The sequence below is a fragment of the Tachypleus tridentatus genome, chromosome 1 (assembly GCF_004210375.1).
Source record: "Tachypleus tridentatus isolate NWPU-2018 chromosome 1, ASM421037v1, whole genome shotgun sequence".
Classification (NCBI taxonomy): domain Eukaryota; kingdom Metazoa; phylum Arthropoda; class Merostomata; order Xiphosura; family Limulidae; genus Tachypleus; species Tachypleus tridentatus.
This window is the reverse complement of record NC_134825.1, coordinates 139,890,281-139,907,626: the sequence shown is the minus strand read 5'-3', so window position 1 is coordinate 139,907,626 and position 17,346 is coordinate 139,890,281. Positions and strand designations below refer to the sequence as shown.

At 34.4% G+C, this 17,346-nt stretch overlaps 1 long non-coding RNA gene across 1 annotated transcript; it reads right to left on the bottom strand.

Annotated features, from left to right (window-relative positions):
- Positions 1 to 2,663: 2,663 nt before the first annotated feature.
- On the bottom strand, positions 2,664 to 5,142 carry LOC143255455 (uncharacterized). The gene is made up of 2 exons (XR_013030674.1): positions 5,077 to 5,142; positions 2,664 to 3,389 (listed from the first exon to the last, which is right to left on the bottom strand). It is a non-coding gene; the product is annotated as an uncharacterized LOC143255455 (long non-coding RNA).
- Positions 5,143 to 17,346: the final 12,204 nt, after the last annotated feature.

The window sequence follows — 17,346 nt, the reverse complement described above, 5'->3', positions numbered from 1 at the left end:
AGTGATAAACAATGCTCCAGTAATTATAGCCAGGTGGTATTATAACAATGATGGCAAAAGTTTTGAAAATGTGATAAAATATGTTTTGCAATGTAATTTAAGAAAGTTTGAATTGTTATTAGGTAGTAAAGTTTTACTAAAGAAGAATCTCGTCTCATTAATCATTTGACATTAATTGAAGAGGTTACTGTTTATGTAGATGGAAGTAATGGTATGGATTTCGTATACCTGGATATTCAGAAAACATTTGTCAAACGTGGTTATATATAAAAGGCTTGTTCAAAATTATCTCTATAAATGTGGGTGATAAGTTGTCTCACTGGATATAAATGTGACTGGATGGAAGAAAGCAGGGGGGTGGAACACATTAAGGTTAAGGAAAAGGAATTAATGTAGCAAGTAGGGTACTTCGTGGTTTAGTTTTATAAAACTTTGTTTTTAATTATATCAACGACAAAGACGAAGTAATGGTCAATAAATTACTTAAATTTTCAAATAATATTAATGTATTGGTTGATATAAGGGGATTTAATTGAGTTGTTTAGGTAAATGATTGTATCGATGTACAGTTACGACAGAAAGTGTTCGTACCCCTGCGTCCCGAGTGGTTGTTTGCTCATAACTTAAAAAGTATCATGATTAGGCTAATAAAAGTAAAATATATTATAAATATTATACTAACACACATCTACATAAATTTTTATGCAAATTTAACAACAAATAAACTGTTTATAAACAAATAACCAAACATAGGAGGGGCAGAAAGTGTTCGTGTGTCTGCTTTAATGGTTAGTTGTGTAGCTTTTCAGGTAAATTACTTGGCGCAATCTCTCCTCATAGCCCTCCATGATCGTTTGACAGTACTCGACTGGTATTTTCTTCCATTCTTCTTCATAGAAGGCCTCCAATTCTTGCAAGTTTTTCGGATGACGCTGATGAACCCTAGTCTTCAACTCATGCCAAACGTTTTCAATTGGGTTGAGATCGGGTGACTGCGATGGCCACTTCCAGAACGCTTGTATGGTTCCTCTGCAATCAGGATTGCACATATTTCGATATGTGCTTAGGGTCATTGCCGTGCTGGAAGATCCAACGACACGCAAGCCGCAAGTTCCGAGCATCATTCTTCATATAAGTGCCAAATATATCAACGTACTCTTCTTTTTTCATGATTCCGTTGACATGATGAAGGCTGCCTACACCAGAAGAGCTGAAGGAACCCCATAGCATGATCGAGCCACCTCCGTGTTTAACTGTAGGGACGGTGTTCTTTGGAAGATTTCGTTCCCTCTTCTTACGGAAAATATAGCGAACAGCATTGTGGCCGAAAAGCTCGATTTTAGTCTGACCAAAGAATCCTCTTCCAATAGGTAAAAGGTTTATCTACATGCTTTCTTGCATACCTCAATCGATCGTGCTTCTAAATGAACAGGCTTTAAATATGGAGTTTTACGAGGACGGCATGCTTTGAACCCAGAAGAGCGTAACATGTTCGTAACTGTAGAGGTGCTTATTTCAACCCCAGTTTCTGTATGTCATTACGTGTTAAACGAGGGTTCCTACTAACTTCTCTCAGAACCTTCCTCTTGGTTCTCTCTGGAATTTTGGTGGGGCGTCCGGATTTGTTTGTTTGTTTTTTGAATTTCGCACAAAGCTGCTCGAGAGCTATCTGTGCTAGCCGTCCCTAATTTAGCAGTGTAAGACTAGAGGGAAGGCAGCTAGTCATCACCACCCACCGCCAACTCTTGGGCTACTCTTTTACCAACGAAAAGTGGGATTGACCGTCACATTATAACGCCCCCACGGGTGGGAGGGCGAGTATGTTTGGCGCGATGGGGATGCGAGCCCGCGACCCTCAGATTACGAGTCGCACGCCGTAACACGCTTGGCCATGCCGGGCCACTTCTCTTAGAACCTTCCTCTTGGTTCTCTCTGTAATTTTGGTGGGACGTCCGGAACGAGGGAGGTTAGCAGTTGATCATGTAAGCTTAAACTTGGCAATTATGCTTTAAACAGTAGGTTTCGGCACATTAAGTTGTGTAGCAATACCGGAAAGAGACACACGAAACTTGCATTTTACAATAATTTGGTTTTTAAAATCACTGGAGAGTTGTTTTCCTGGTCGCCAGGGTGACCAAGCAGATATCGAGCTAAATATGCTCGCCCTTTCAGCCGTGAGGGCGTTATAATGTTACGGTCAATCCAACAATTCGTTGGTAAAAGAGTAGCCCAAGAGTTGGTTTTGGGTGGTGATGACTAGCTGCCTTTCCTCTAGTCTTACACTACTAAATTAGGGACGGCTAGCACAGATAACCCTCGAGTAGCTTTGTGCGAAATTCAAAAACAAAAAAACAACCAAGCAGATAATGCGGAGACGGCACTAAATTGTCGGAAGTAAAGTTTTTGCTGGCTAAATTCCAATAATTATGAACCCAGTGTCTGGTTCTGGAATGGTATAATGTAGTTTATTCGCCAACCTAAACAACACTTTTACGGGAATGTCAGTTTTTTCACACGTTCTGAACTGCGCGAAATAAAAAAACAACAAAAACAAACTCATGTCATTTTTTTCTAGTTTTAGAAATATTAAGTCAGAATTAGAAACAAAAAGAGTGGACCAGAAAGTGTGAAGCATAAATAATAAAAATAAAAACTAGTGAGCATGCTAGTTAGATTTTCTTTTATTTCTAAGATGTACAAATTCTTTCATACAGTTAAAACCACAACACTTTGCGTAAAACAATATATACATTTTACTGGCAGTTAGTTGAATGTTAATCAAACTGTAATGATTGTTTTTAAATATTAGTTTCATCAGTTCTATCGAACAAAACGCAAGTTTATTTATTTTAATACATTAAGCCTTTTCCAAGATCATCCCAAACCACCTCAAGCAGAAGGTGTTCTCGACGTAATTAGCGAAAAATTAACATAAAGCACAATCATACATTTTTAGAACTATACACAGTTATACGAAACAAAGTATTCCATTTTCTTGTCGGCATCAGAACAACAATAACCAGCACATGTTACAAGTGGGCAAGGGAGATATCTTCTTCGTTTAGATATTAGACTGTCGGATCTCCGGCAAAAATTCTTTCGTTCAAGTAGTAGTAGTTAGAGGCCTCGTTACATGGGGGATACTGGTTGGGATGTGAGCAGGTTAGATACAACTGGTTGAAGACAGTTTGGTTACCACAAATGAAACTCCACTGCCTGGTTTGAGATTTCCTGTCCTGTGTAATGTCTGTCTTACAGATATGAAATATTTGGCAATTATTATCGGTGTCAGCGTAGTAACCGTCGCCTTTGCACAGAAAAGTAGTTTGTAAAGTATTTGATAACAAGAGGGAACTGCCATCTGGTAGTTGGTACGCTTCGCGCTTATTCTTCATGAAAACAAAAAAAACGGGGGAATAGTCGTAAGAACCACAGTATTAATACAAATTTTTTCTTAAAAAATTCCTTATAAACAATAATACATTTTATATTTTTACTGAAATGACAAGTTAAAATTAGAGCCGGGTTATTTTTATTTCAAATGATAATTAAAATGTTTTGATACATAGAAGTTTTCTGTAAGCAGTATCCTTAGGATAAAATTTTGATTGAAATAATGGTGCTCTTATAATTAATACAAATATTTTGAATCGTATGTTGATAGTTGGTAAACTAAGTTGGTTTTCTTAAATTGGCAAATTTGAATAAATATCAAGTGTTTTCAGCGTAAAGAAACATTGAAATATCAGCAACATTGTCGCGTTAATGTTTTATTAAAACCTCAACATTTAGGGAAAACAATAATCAATTACAATAAATAGTCTTAATATATTTACAATCATCTCTGAATAACGTTGAAATTAGAAATGTAATCTTGTTTGTCATGAATTAGCACTAATATATCTGTCTACTGTGGGAGACTACTGTAATTATAACCAATAATTCTGTTCCGAACTGTAAGATGAATAACCGTAACCAAATTGAAGGAATGATCATTTGCTAGAGAAAACATTCAAATGTTTCAGGATTTTACATAAAACATTAAGCGTTTAGCTTTCCTGACTTTCAGCGTATATTTTATCCTGTGCTATATTCAAACCAATTATACGATGCTAAAACTACTTATTGGATCCTAAATATCAAAGTTAGCATTGAGATTCAAGAGTATAAATAGAAATTGAGATTTAGATCTTGAGAAAATAAACTGTGTTAATAGAGATCCTTTGGAAAGTTTGTTAATTTATAAAAGAATTACAATACACATGTCCGAGAGGCGACAGAATATATGTATTTCGATCAAACAAAGTCGTAAGTTGCAGTTATGTGTGATTAACAATGAGGAACAGAAAGCTGACGAAACATCAATCACGGACAGTTAATTGTGTGCTAATTTGTATATATGTTACTTACCCGCGAGAAGGCGTTCACGACAACAAAGCTGATCATTATTGGAAAATAAAACTATCAGTCACGTTTAAAATAAACAAACATAACTGAAGAAACACAAAATATCGTGTCTGTATATATACTTTCTGCCATATTCGGTCATTCATTTATGTAAATAAAACTAACAAAAACTTGGATTTAAGTTTACAGTTTTATATTTTTAAACTGTTCTGTCATCAAATATATATATAAATTTAACATAAAATTAGAATTTTAGTTTTAGTTATATTATTGGATGCAATCAAATCGCTCTACGTTGGTATTATAAACACCAGATAAGGGTTTTTATACTCAAAAAGTAACAGTTATCTCACTAACCTTAATTTAAAACTAAATATGTGTGTGTGTGTGTGTGTTTTATAAGAGAGCCACATCGGGTTATCTGCTGAGTACATCGAGGGGAACTAAACCCCTGATTTTAACTTTGTAAGTCCATAAACTTACCGCTGTACCAGTGGGGGACAATTAAATATATCCACAATAATGGGAACAACCAGAATTTGTATGATAAAGACTAAGCTCACAAACAAAAAACACTGAAGTTTGGACAAATTAACACATGCGGATAAACTTATGGTTTGTGTGTGTATGTAAAGACATTGTTACAATACATATATTACGAATACCTACCGGAAATAATTATACCCTTCATTCTGGATTTGTGGCCAGTAGTTCAACCTCTATTTGAAAATATCTGACGAGAGAAATAAATTTTAGAAAATGAAAAATACATACAAACTCACCTAAGACAGCATCATTCCACAGAAACTTGTAAAATACGTATTTGTATGAGATGTAAAAATGCAAAATATTTTTACACTTATTACTACCCTTAAATTAATAGAAATAATCAGAAAATTACTATTTTTCTTTAGGTTTTTCTTGAGTTAAGAGTGAAAGGTAAGAAATAAAACATGAACATTTATTCATAAATTTTGATCGTATAAGATGGTAACAAACTTTAGGTATTTGAATGAAAAACCTCATCTTTAGTTACTATATAAACAACGTTTAATTAAATGAGGACTGTAAGACACTTCAGTTTTCCAGCTGTTATACAAGGAATTTGAAGACTGTATAATATTTAAGGAAACTTAGAAACTAAAGACGTAGTCCACTTCTTTTGTGAAAGGAAGAGAACGGAAAATTTTGATACACTAAGTTAATAGTTTACCCAAATCTACAATGATACATTTTAAAATTTTTCCTAACCTTATATACTTTTAAATGAGGCTTCAACCATGTCACACCATCTTGTGGCCTTGCTATTGGATATATATGCAATAAAGAAGATAATAGGAAGAGTTCGTATTAAAAAAATTTAAAAAAGTATGTCGCTTCATTGTCATACAACACCAGACCTCAAAATTTGGCGTTCGTTACGTGTTTCAGTTGATCTTTTAGAGTTTCCAGTGTCTCTCTCTCTCTTCGGTTTTTTTTTCTAGCCTCCCTTTTTTTTAATTTATTGATATAAAAGAAAAACGTTACTTCCATCAGGAATAATAATAAAAACAGAATACTGAAAATGAAATATTTTCTTTATCACAGCATGCTTGTCGTCCTTGGTCTACATGCGCTAGTGAAATTAATCAATGCTTATTTATCAGTGGATTTAACTTTCTGACAAATATCAAAATGAAGCCTAAAGATAACATTTCACCCGTTTTACTTGTTTTTTGAACTCGTGTTTTAAATTCCATATTGTATTTCTTTCTTTCATACAAGCAGTTTCGGTAAAATGATTAAAAAGTGGTATATACGTCAACTTTGATTTTTTTAGGAAACTAAAGTTTTTAAATCATAACCTTTTAATTACGTGCTTTCATATTTTGTGTAAAGTTTTCAGTCGCAGTTACAAAACAATCTATATATAAAGGTTATAAATAGATTTCAGTAAAATATTTACATACTTGTTTTTTATTGTTTTATTATTTCAAGTGAAGGTGTGATAATAACCATATTTACTTTTGTTCATCAGTCGATGGCTCAGCAACAAATCAATAGCTTTTAACGTTAACAATCGGTGGACAGAATACAGACATATATTCAAAATTATCAGAGTTAAATGCAGTTTCTACATTAATAAAATTGAAACCATTTACTAAATTATCAACAATAGTTTAAGAGACATATTTTACTTTAAGTAGTGTTTATAGTGACTCTGATTAGAGCCAGGTTATTGGAATTCATTCTATACCTACTTGCTTTAATCTGTTCGTGTATGCTATTTAATTCAACCCTTTGAGCAAACACATAACATTGTTGATAAATTTTTGTCATAGCACATCTATGTACCAATGCTACATTTCATGAAATAAATAAAGGTTTGTTGAAGTTTTTCATGACAACTCTTACGGCTCTTGAAGCATATTCAAACTCATAACTTGCCACTCGGTTTTATGATTCAACTTTGCATTTTCCGTTTGCTTCATCCTTCTGTGAAACAAACAAATCATTTTTTTTTTAACCTGAAGATGGCCTAAGAAGGTTGAAACGTTGTTCTCTACTTTATTTTAATAAAAGTTTTAATACCCATACCAGCCGTCTTGAGATACATGTACAAACAATATTTTGTTAACCTGAAGATGGTCTAAGAAGGTCAAAACGTTTTTCTTTACTTTATTTTAATAAAAGTTTTAATACCCATACCAGCCGTCTTAAGACACAAACCCTATTTTGAAGCTGTCTATTTTAGGAACTAAAATAACAGTTGATGATAAAAGTTTGCCATTTGTTAAAAAAAAAAAAAGTTATATATTTATTGGAATATCAAAAGCGGATACCAATAGACCAATTAAGTAAGGTGGATAGAAACTGCTGACTTAGAAATTTTTGGATTGTTATACCGGAAATGTTTGCAATCTTTTTAGTGTATAATTAGTAATCTATGCTCTGCATGGTCGTTTTTCGTTTAAACATTCAGAAGTCTTAGAACAAGAAAATATTTCGTCATTTTTTCATTTTATATGGCTAGTACAGAATGTAAGTTTCAACACTATGGTAATGCTTCACTAATCCTTATTGACAATTCAAAGAGCTAAGATACTGATTTTAAATATTTTTGTTTATGCAGCCTTTGGGACAGAAAGAAGACTGCCACTGATCTGAAGCTTGAGATAAACGACCGTGTACCAGGTTAGTGTAATGTGTCCAGACTTACAATATCAAGAACACTCAACAAAAATGGAATGTTTGGATATGTAGTAATTATAACCGTTATTCTGATCAACAGATTTTTATTGTCAAGAGACTGAAATTTGCTTAACAGTACAGAGACTGGACTGTTGATGATTGAGAAAGGTTGTTATGGACGGAGGAGCCCAAGTTTGAAATATATAGATCAAAGCAAAGGAAGAAAGGTGCAAGATACTTACCTCAATTATTACCATGTACCATGAAGGATTGTGGAGGCAGTGCCATGGAATAATGGACCATAGCAGGAACTGTCAGATACTGTTCCGTCATGGTATACCTATTGGTTTGAGTATTAGTAGTAAAGCATTCTAATAATGACCACAAATACTCATCCAACCTGTGCGAAAATTATTTAGCTAAGAAAGAAGCTTCTGGAGTTATTCAAATGATGCAATGGTGCCCACAGAGCTCCGATTTCAACTAAGATGAACAGATGTGGGATTTAATAGATCAAAACTTGAAAAAATAAAATTGACTTCCAAAGAAACTGTATGGGAATGTGTTACAGACATTTGAAGTAAAATCATAAAGAGCACTAAACTATTTTGCAACAATGCCTGAAAGACTGTTTGCAGTTAGTAAAACAAAAGGTAGACACACAAAATATCAACCTTTTGCTGAACAGTATATTAACAGTGGTAAACTCATACATTTCTGTTACTGTCTCTCGACTTCTTGTGATGGCTAATTTTTATATGTTCATTAGGCGAGATTCCCGAAAGCTCAACAATCTTCGAAGATACGCTAGTGTTTTTTAAAACTTATATTGTCGATTTTCACTCTCCAGAATCTTCTTCAAATTTATAGGACAGAAGCTATTTGTGCAATACGTATCTAACAATATCAACGAGCGTAGATATTAAAATAAATGTATAACAGTAAATCCGTTACATGCTATATTTTTCATTTTACAAATTTATGCTCATACGTTTACCAATGCTTAACTCTGAAATTCGGAAGTTCTATATTTGTATATCCATGACTAAACTAAGTTATTACTGGTAAAGAATGGAGTTGATCTTTTTTATTCTCACCTTATTGTTTACCAGTGGCTAAGAGCAAAGCCTGAGAACTTATACCGTAGTTTACTCTACATCACTGCACTGCTTTCTGTGATCAATCTATCCCTCATTTGTCAGTTCCTAAAACAAAAGCAAAATCAAATTCCTCCATTCTGTTAGTGACAAAATAAAGACAAATCTTAAACTGTTCCTCGAATTGCTAAACAAAATAAAGCTAGCTTTAAATTAATAAAAGCAGTGACTTAACTTGAGTGCCTTAAACACAATAAAGTTCGGTATTCTAATATTTCGTGGTATTCAACTTTCAGCCCCACGCACCTTCCAAAGTACATACAAACTTGGCTGACCATCACTAATCTTAACACAAGCTTGCTATTGCAAACCCTAGGTTAGCGGCCCAAACCCAATTTAAGCACGTCAGTTTGAAAAGGTAAGAGTAGCCGCTTATCCACACTTCTCATGTTTTTCTTGGACAAAACTAAACCCTTTCTACCTTGTTTAATTGGTAATTTCACTTAACATGGCTCTGATTACATTGGAATGTTTGACAAAGACAAGAATAAGGTCAATGTAGACCTTCATTTTCTACATATGTAGAAAATAATAATTTGGGAACAAAATAGGGTCATTCGTTTTTTCTTTTATAAAAGAGAACATTCCGGACATATTCCACATATTATAACCGTATTAGACAATTTATGACAACAATGTAGGTAAAATTTCAGTTAAATTTCACAGATTATATGATTTAATTTTTTTTTTATTTCAAGTTTGGTTATTTCATATCAAAACATACTAACGTTGACTGTTTATCTACCATTTAAAATAAGACAGTATTTATAAGTTATTATATGGCTCAGTATATTTTATGTTATCAAATACAAAGTTACACAACGAGCTATCTCTGTTTTGCCCATTGTAGGTATTAAAATCCGATTTTGAGTCTTTGAAATACAAATGTTCACTATTGATGAACTTGTGTTGAGTGAGATCAGGGGCTAAAATCATTTTTAGAACATGGTAATAGTTAAATTCATATGAAACTTAAAACATAATTTATTTATAAAATTTGATCTAGTTAGATACTATGGTATGTGAAACATTACACTTTTTTAATTTAACTTAAGAAAGTTGAGCTTCATTTCACACCAAAAGTTTCAACTTGTTTTGGCCCTTAAATTCTTTGTTTCATTTAGTTAGTGTATAAAGTGCAGTTGATAATAATGGTGTTATTCTAAATTTAGAGTTAGCCTTCTTTGGCATTTCTGAGCTTTGCCATGAAAAGTGTCACTGGATATTTTCTTTGTACTATAAGGTTAAATACACCCTAGTGCAAATTGATTGAAACAAGACGGAACATTACGATTTTTTTCAATGTTTTGCATTTTATTTCTGAGAATGCAAAAATCACTCACAAATTAATACATGATATGACCGCCTTTATTTTTCAGAAGATCATTAATCCGCTTTGGCATCGAGTTCACGAGTTGACTGCAATCTTTACTAATTTTTGGATTGCGGTACCACACCTCAATTATGGTCCCAATTACCTTATCTTTCGTAGTACACTATTTTCCCCGAAGTCTTTCTTTACAAATCGTTCAAAGATTTTCAATAGGATTTAAGTCTGGAGAGTTTCCAGGCCAGTCCAACAACTTTATTCGCGTTGTAGTCATAAAATTCTTCACAAGTTTCGAAGTGTGGCACGGAGCCAGATCATGCTGAAAAATGCCAGATCCATCTGGAAATCTCTTTTTCAATTCTGGAACGACTCTTCCCTGGAAAACTTCAATGTACTGTGGTCCTCGCATCATATCTTCTAAGATATGTAAGCCTCCGACGCCATAATTGCTGAAAAAGTCCCAAAACATTTTCTTCAAGGGATGTTTTACGAACTGATTGCTGTGAGATTCTCGAAGTTTCTCACCTGAAGATCTGCAAACATGCAGACTTCTTTGACACTGTACGAAGAAATGAGTCTCGTCACTGAATAACATCTTTCTCCATTGTTCTTGTGTCCAGTTCTTGTGTTTCAGACCCCATTGATACCGTCGTTTCTTCATTGAGTTGGTAAGAAGTTTTTTGACTGGTCTCCTTGCCCTTCTAACGCAATTTCGAATGACGTAATATTCCTCAAAATTTCGTCGTATATCTCAAAAATAGATCGACCATACTGCAAAACACAGTTAATTTTGCCGTCTATGTGAAAAAATGACTATTAAAGGAAATCAGAGGGTCCAGCGAGTCTACACCAGCCACCATGCTGAAAATATTGTAAAATGACCATTTTTTCAATTAATTTGCACAAGGGTGCATATTTAACCGATTTGAATATGGAAATCAACAAGTCGTGTAACAACCAATATAAAGTCACGTTGGAATAATATGTTTCGTATATACTCTGCTGGCCAAAATCTTAAAGCCAATGAACATTTTGCAATGAATATGCATTTTGCGTTGTTAGACTCAACCACCTATTTGAGTTGAGCTCCGAAAGATAGAAATAAGAAAAGGTAAAATAAAAATAAATAAAAATTTTTGGCATTTAATAGGGAAAATGTGAACACTATGAAATTAGCCTAAATACAAGTTGGTCAAAAGTTTAAGACTATACCAAAAAGAATTCCTAAATAGGGTAGGAAATGCCCAACAAGAGGTTTCAGTAGTGAGTTGCACGGCCGTTATTGCGAATAACTGCAAACATTCGCTTTGGCATGGTCAATATAAGCGTTTGCAGAAGGCTAGCTGGAATGTTATTCCAAGTGGTGAAGATGGCTTTACGAAGATCATGCACTGTTTGGAATTGATGTCCATTTTTATCGACTTTCCTCGCCATCCACCCCCAAAACATTTTCAATGGGGTTCAGTTCGGGCGAACATGCTGGATGGTCCAAAAGAATCACGTTATTCGCCTTGCAAAAGTCCTTTGTCCTACGGGCATTGTGGATTGCAATGTTGACCTGCTGAAAGATCCAGTAATTTCCACACAATTCAGTCAATAAGGATGCTCTCTTGAACATGCCAATGTAGCCAGCTGTTGTTTGACGCTCCTGTATAACCTGAAGTTCCATTGTTCTATGGAAGGAAAAAGCACCCCAGATCATGATGGAACCTCCTCCACTGTGTCGTGTAGAAAATGTCTCCGGTGGGATATCCTTATCGTGCCAGTAACGTTGGAAACCATCTGGACCGTTCAGGTTAAATTTTTTCTCATCAGAGAACAAAACCTTCTTCCACTTTTCTACGTTCCATGTTTGGTGCTTCTCAGCAAAGTTTAACCGAGCTGTTTCGTGATGTAGAATGAGACGTGGCCTTTGAAGACATTTACGGTTTTTAAAGCCTTTCTCTCGTAGATGCCGTCTCATTGTTCTTGAGCTGCATTCTGCGTCTGTAAAGGCCTTAACCTGGTTCGACGATCGGCTGGTGTCTTGCCGGACAACCCATCAATCTTCCTGCTCAACGCCGGCGAAATGTTCTTGGGCCGACCACTTGAAATTCTCGTTCTGTATCCCTCAGGGTCGTTTAAGAAATTTGCAACAGCAGTTTTACTACGCCCAATCACACCAGCGATGGCACGTTGAGAGAGACATTTCTGCCACGTTAAAACTCTGTCAACTTTTTAACCTTTGCCATGTTTTTACCCAATGTAACACAGGAGATGTCAGTGGGAGATGTTGACAATGATAATGCTTGAACACAAATGACTAAATTTCGTCACGTGTTTACCGATTACCGCTTCGTTTCAGTATGATCTTCAACTTTTGACCAGCTAGTATTTAGGCTAATTTCATAGTGTTCAAATTTTCCTATTAAATGCTAAAAACGTTTTTTTATTTTTATTTTCCCTCTTCTTATTTTCATCTTTCGACACTCTACTCAGATAAGTGGTTGAGTCTAACAACGCAAAATGCATATTTTTTCTTTGTGTTCATTGGCCTTAAAATTTTGACCAGCAGTGTACATTTAAACACTGTTTGATATTGTATTGGTAGTAGGATTTCAATGCAAAGTAGAAATCCACGAACAGATGTTAAAAAAAGTTACGTGTATACAGATGTCTTCGTGACAGATTCGTTCAACCGACGCAAGCATATTTTAAGTAGATAGGAAATTATATAGGTATTTATGCCAATCCATACAAAGATACACTGGTAAATTTGCTTGATGCACCTTTGAATGTGACTGGACTATAAATGTGAGTACTGGGAAGCTTTTCCTTTTCTATACTAGCTGGATTATGGTAAGAAACACAAGGGGTAGTGTACTTTGGGCAAGACATCTTTATGAAGGAGCCTTTTGCAATGGAAGCTACACTGCAAAGCTATTGTCAAGTAACACAGTCGTGGACTCTAATACGTTCTACAATAGTGTACTCATTCCTCTGTAATATGTTCCCTAGTAGTATTGGTCATGTAGGTGTTCATAAATGAATGTGGGAGATTTGTCCCAGTTTTTATAACTTCTTAGTGATTGTTTCTTTCAGCCTTATTAAGAATTTTCTCCATTTGTACTAAAAGAGAAATATAGTCATCTTTTATCTCGTCAGCAAATTTCATTCAACTCTATCTGCTAGACTTCTATTTACAGTGATTACTATCCTTGAAATCAATAGCAACATTTTCTGTAAAGGTATATTATGTTTTCACATAGCAAAGCCACATCTGCTGTGACCATTGTATGTGTTTTTATAGCAGAGTCACATCTGTTGTGACCATTGTATGTGTTTTTATAGCAGAGTCACATCTGTTGTGACCATTGTATGTTTTCTTATAGCAGAGTCACATCTGTTGTGACCATTGTATGTTTTCTTATAGCAGAGTCACATCTGTTGTGACCATTGTATGTTTTCTTATAGCAGAGCCACATCTGTTGTAACCACTGTTTGTTTTCTTATAGCAAAATCACATCTGTTGTAACCACTGTTTGTTTTCTTATAGCAGAGCCACATCTGCTGTGACCATTGTATGTGTTTTTATAGCAGAGTCACATCTCTTGTGACCATTGTATGTGTTTTTATAGCAGAGTCACATCTGTTGTGACCATTGTATGTTTTCTTATAGCAGAGTCACATCTGTTGTGACCATTGTATGTTTTCTTATAGCAGAGTCACATCTGTTGTGACCATTGTATGTTTTCTTATAGCAGAGCCACATCTGTTGTAACCACTGTTTGTTTTCTTATAGCAAAATCACATCTGTTGTAACCACTGTTTGTTTTCTTATAGCAGAGCCACATCTGCTGTGACCATTGTATGTTTTCTTATAGCAGAGTCACATCTGTTGTGACCATTGTATGTTTTCTTATAGCAGAGCCACATCTGTTGTAACCACTGTTTGTTTTCTTATAGCAAAATCACATCTGTTGTAACCACTGTTTGTTTTCTTATAGCAGAGCCACATCTGCTGTAACCACTGTTTGTTTTCTTATAGCAGAGTCACATCTGCTGTGACCATTGTATGTTTTCTTATAACAGAGTCACATCTGTTGTAACCACTGTTTGTTTTCTTATAGCAAAATCACATCTGTTGTAACCACTGTTTGTTTTCTTATAGCAGAGTTACATCTGCTGTGACCATTGTATGTTTTCTTATAACAGAGTCACATCCTTTGTAACCACTGTTTGTTTTCTTATAGCAAAATCACATCTGTTGTAACCACTGTTTGTTTTCTTATAGCAGAGTCACATCTGCTGTGACCATTGTATGTTTTCTTATAGCAGAGTCACATCTGTTGTAACCACTGTTTGTTTTCTTATAGCAAAATCACATCTGTTGTAACCACTGTTTGTTTTCTTATAGCAGAGTTACATCTGCTGTGACCATTGTATGTTTTCTTATAACAGAGTCACATCTGTTGTAACCACTGTTTGTTTTCTTATAGCAAAATCATATCTGTTGTAACCACTGTTTGTTTTCTTATAGCAGAGTCACATCTGCTGTGACCATTGTATGTTTTCTTATAGCAGAGTCACATCTGTTGTAACCACTGTTTGTTTTCTTATAGCAAAATCACATCTGTTGTAACCAATGTTTGTTTTCTTATAGCAGAGCCACATCTGCTGTAACCACTGTATGTTTTCTTATAGCAGAGCCACGTCTGTTGTGAATCGAACCTCTGATTTTAGCATTGTAAATATTTGGACTTACCACTGTTCCAGGGGACTTCTATAAAGGAGACAATAATATTTTAGATTTATGAAAAAGAAAAAAAAACATGCATAACCCACTGTTATTGTGTCACTCTCTCCACAATTATGACATCGCATTCTAGAAATTAATTTTTATTTTGTCTGTAAAGTCGTTCCAATTATCTACGAATTTTCTTGTTTTGTACGTTAAGATAACACAAATATCTGAGATCTTGATAAAAATAACAGTAGCTAAGCCTAAAGAAAATTACATATTCATAGACAGGTAAGAATCAAATACATGATATAAAAGATTAAAAAAACATTTGAAGGAAGATAAATGGACGTGGAACAAGCATTTACAAGTTGATAAAGAAATTTTGAGATCTCTTAATTAAACAAAAAAATTACATGAATTGAAATATTTTATTGCTATTGATACATATATGGGGCCCACTAATAGTTTATTCGTAAGTCGCAAGGCTTATAACGCTAAAATCCAAATTTCTATGCTCGTGGCGAGCATAGCAAATGTAACTTATTATTTAACTTTGTACTTAATTGGAAACACACACTCATCTATATAAACGTTTGGAGTCGTTAAACAGGGTATTCTTGTTCACTGGTGTGTTGGATTTGTAAAGTCGTTCGAAAGTTTCTAGTATGATACTACAATTACCTGTGATAAAAATTCTCCATTATGAAACACATTCATACAGTCGTGGTCATCACTTTAATTTGTTTCAAATAAAAATTATACAAATTTATTCTAGGCTTTCCAAACTTTTATTTTTAACACTAGGTCAGGATGAAACTATAAATCGAAGAATTAACACGGCCTTCGTGACCTTTCGACACGGCCTACTTTTACTTGGAAACTATTTGTGTGTGTTCGCAAAATCGCAAGAACACGGTTATAGAACATGCGGGTGTTATACTGATTTAAATCGTTATTTATTCAGTATAAAAAAATCGGAGTGAAAAAATCCTCTAACGTATATATTTTTTATCTGTTTGTACATTTGTCTTCTGGTAATATTTTTCAAGGATTTACTTGTCTGCTTTTTTTATGTGCGTGATTTCTCACTAAAATTAAGTACAGTATAAAGCGACAGATGTTATTATGAGATAACTTTATCATTTAGCGAGTAACTACAAAATAGCTATCCTGTTACACATTCAGATAAATGTGTGAAATATTTCGTACAAAACAAAATGCAGCTGAACCGTTCATATTATAAATACACTTAATGGTCAGTAGTACAGCGGAAAGTTTAGGTTTCTCGCGGCGGACGCAGTACAGATAACCTACTGTGTAGCTTTATGCTGAAAAACGTTCTTTTAAACTTTTGCACAAAGTTTCACAAAATCTGGTTTCTAGCGATGTGAGTCCTCAGACATTCCGCTGTGCCACTGGGAGCCTGGGGTACGTCCACGTTAGCTGCTTGATCTGCACATTCATATGAAAGAATGAAAAAATGAACAAATATTGGCTAATGTATAATTTTCACAGGTAGGTAAGACTAACTACACAATACATTTATTTTTGTTTTTAAAGACTTTGTTGTAAAAGTACAGATTTTTAAGTAATTATACAGAGTTTTTTACAGCGTATGTTTCTCGTACAAGTGAACCATTCCAGTTTTAGCTCTACATTGCATAAAAAATAGTAAATACGAATCATAAAAACTAAATAATGAAAATGACAATAACAATCAAGAACACATTTAATGTTTTAAATAAAAACAAATAGTTTATTGATATTCCTATGATATTTTTATGATCGTTTGATGCAATGAACGACGATGCAATTTAATGTTTTAAATAAAAACAAATAGTTTATTGATATTCCTATGATACTTTTATGATCGTTTGATGCAATGAACGACTGGGTTTAGGACCAATGTTTCTTGCTAAAAGAACACTATATAAAAATGAAACTAATTTCACCTTAAAGCATTATACGTTCCAATTGTCTCAGGCACTTCCGTTAAAAAATCTTCAGTATTTGTGTTGAACGAATTACTTAATTATCTGTGATTTATCAGACGCATGGTGATAAATACATCGGATGCTTTACCACAGTTTACTTTGCCAAGTTTGTGTATGTAAGTCCTTTGAAACTTTTTTTTTCAACTTTGTTAAACCACCGAACATGATAAAATGTTAATGAGTACCTGGTGCTAAGTCTACCTGCCTTGCACCTAACCAGTTCCAATGTTTCTTTTGTCACAATGCTACTCAGTTTGTCTTGCCCTTTCAGTTATGGACACATTATAAATGTGAAAGTCAAACACCTTGTTTGTTCAAAATTCCGGCCAAAGTCCTAGTGGTAGGGGTGCCGATAAATGTATTTTTTCCCTTCTTATGAGTTGTTCTCTGGCCAGGTGGCTAGGGTGCTCGACTCGTAATCTGAGGGTCGCGGGTTCTACACACTAAACATGCAAGCCCTTTCAGTTGTGGAAGTATTATAATGTGGTAGTCCTGATCAGCTACATTCCGTCTACTAGTAGTCTTACACTATTAAAATGAAGACACTTGAAACAAACAAACAAA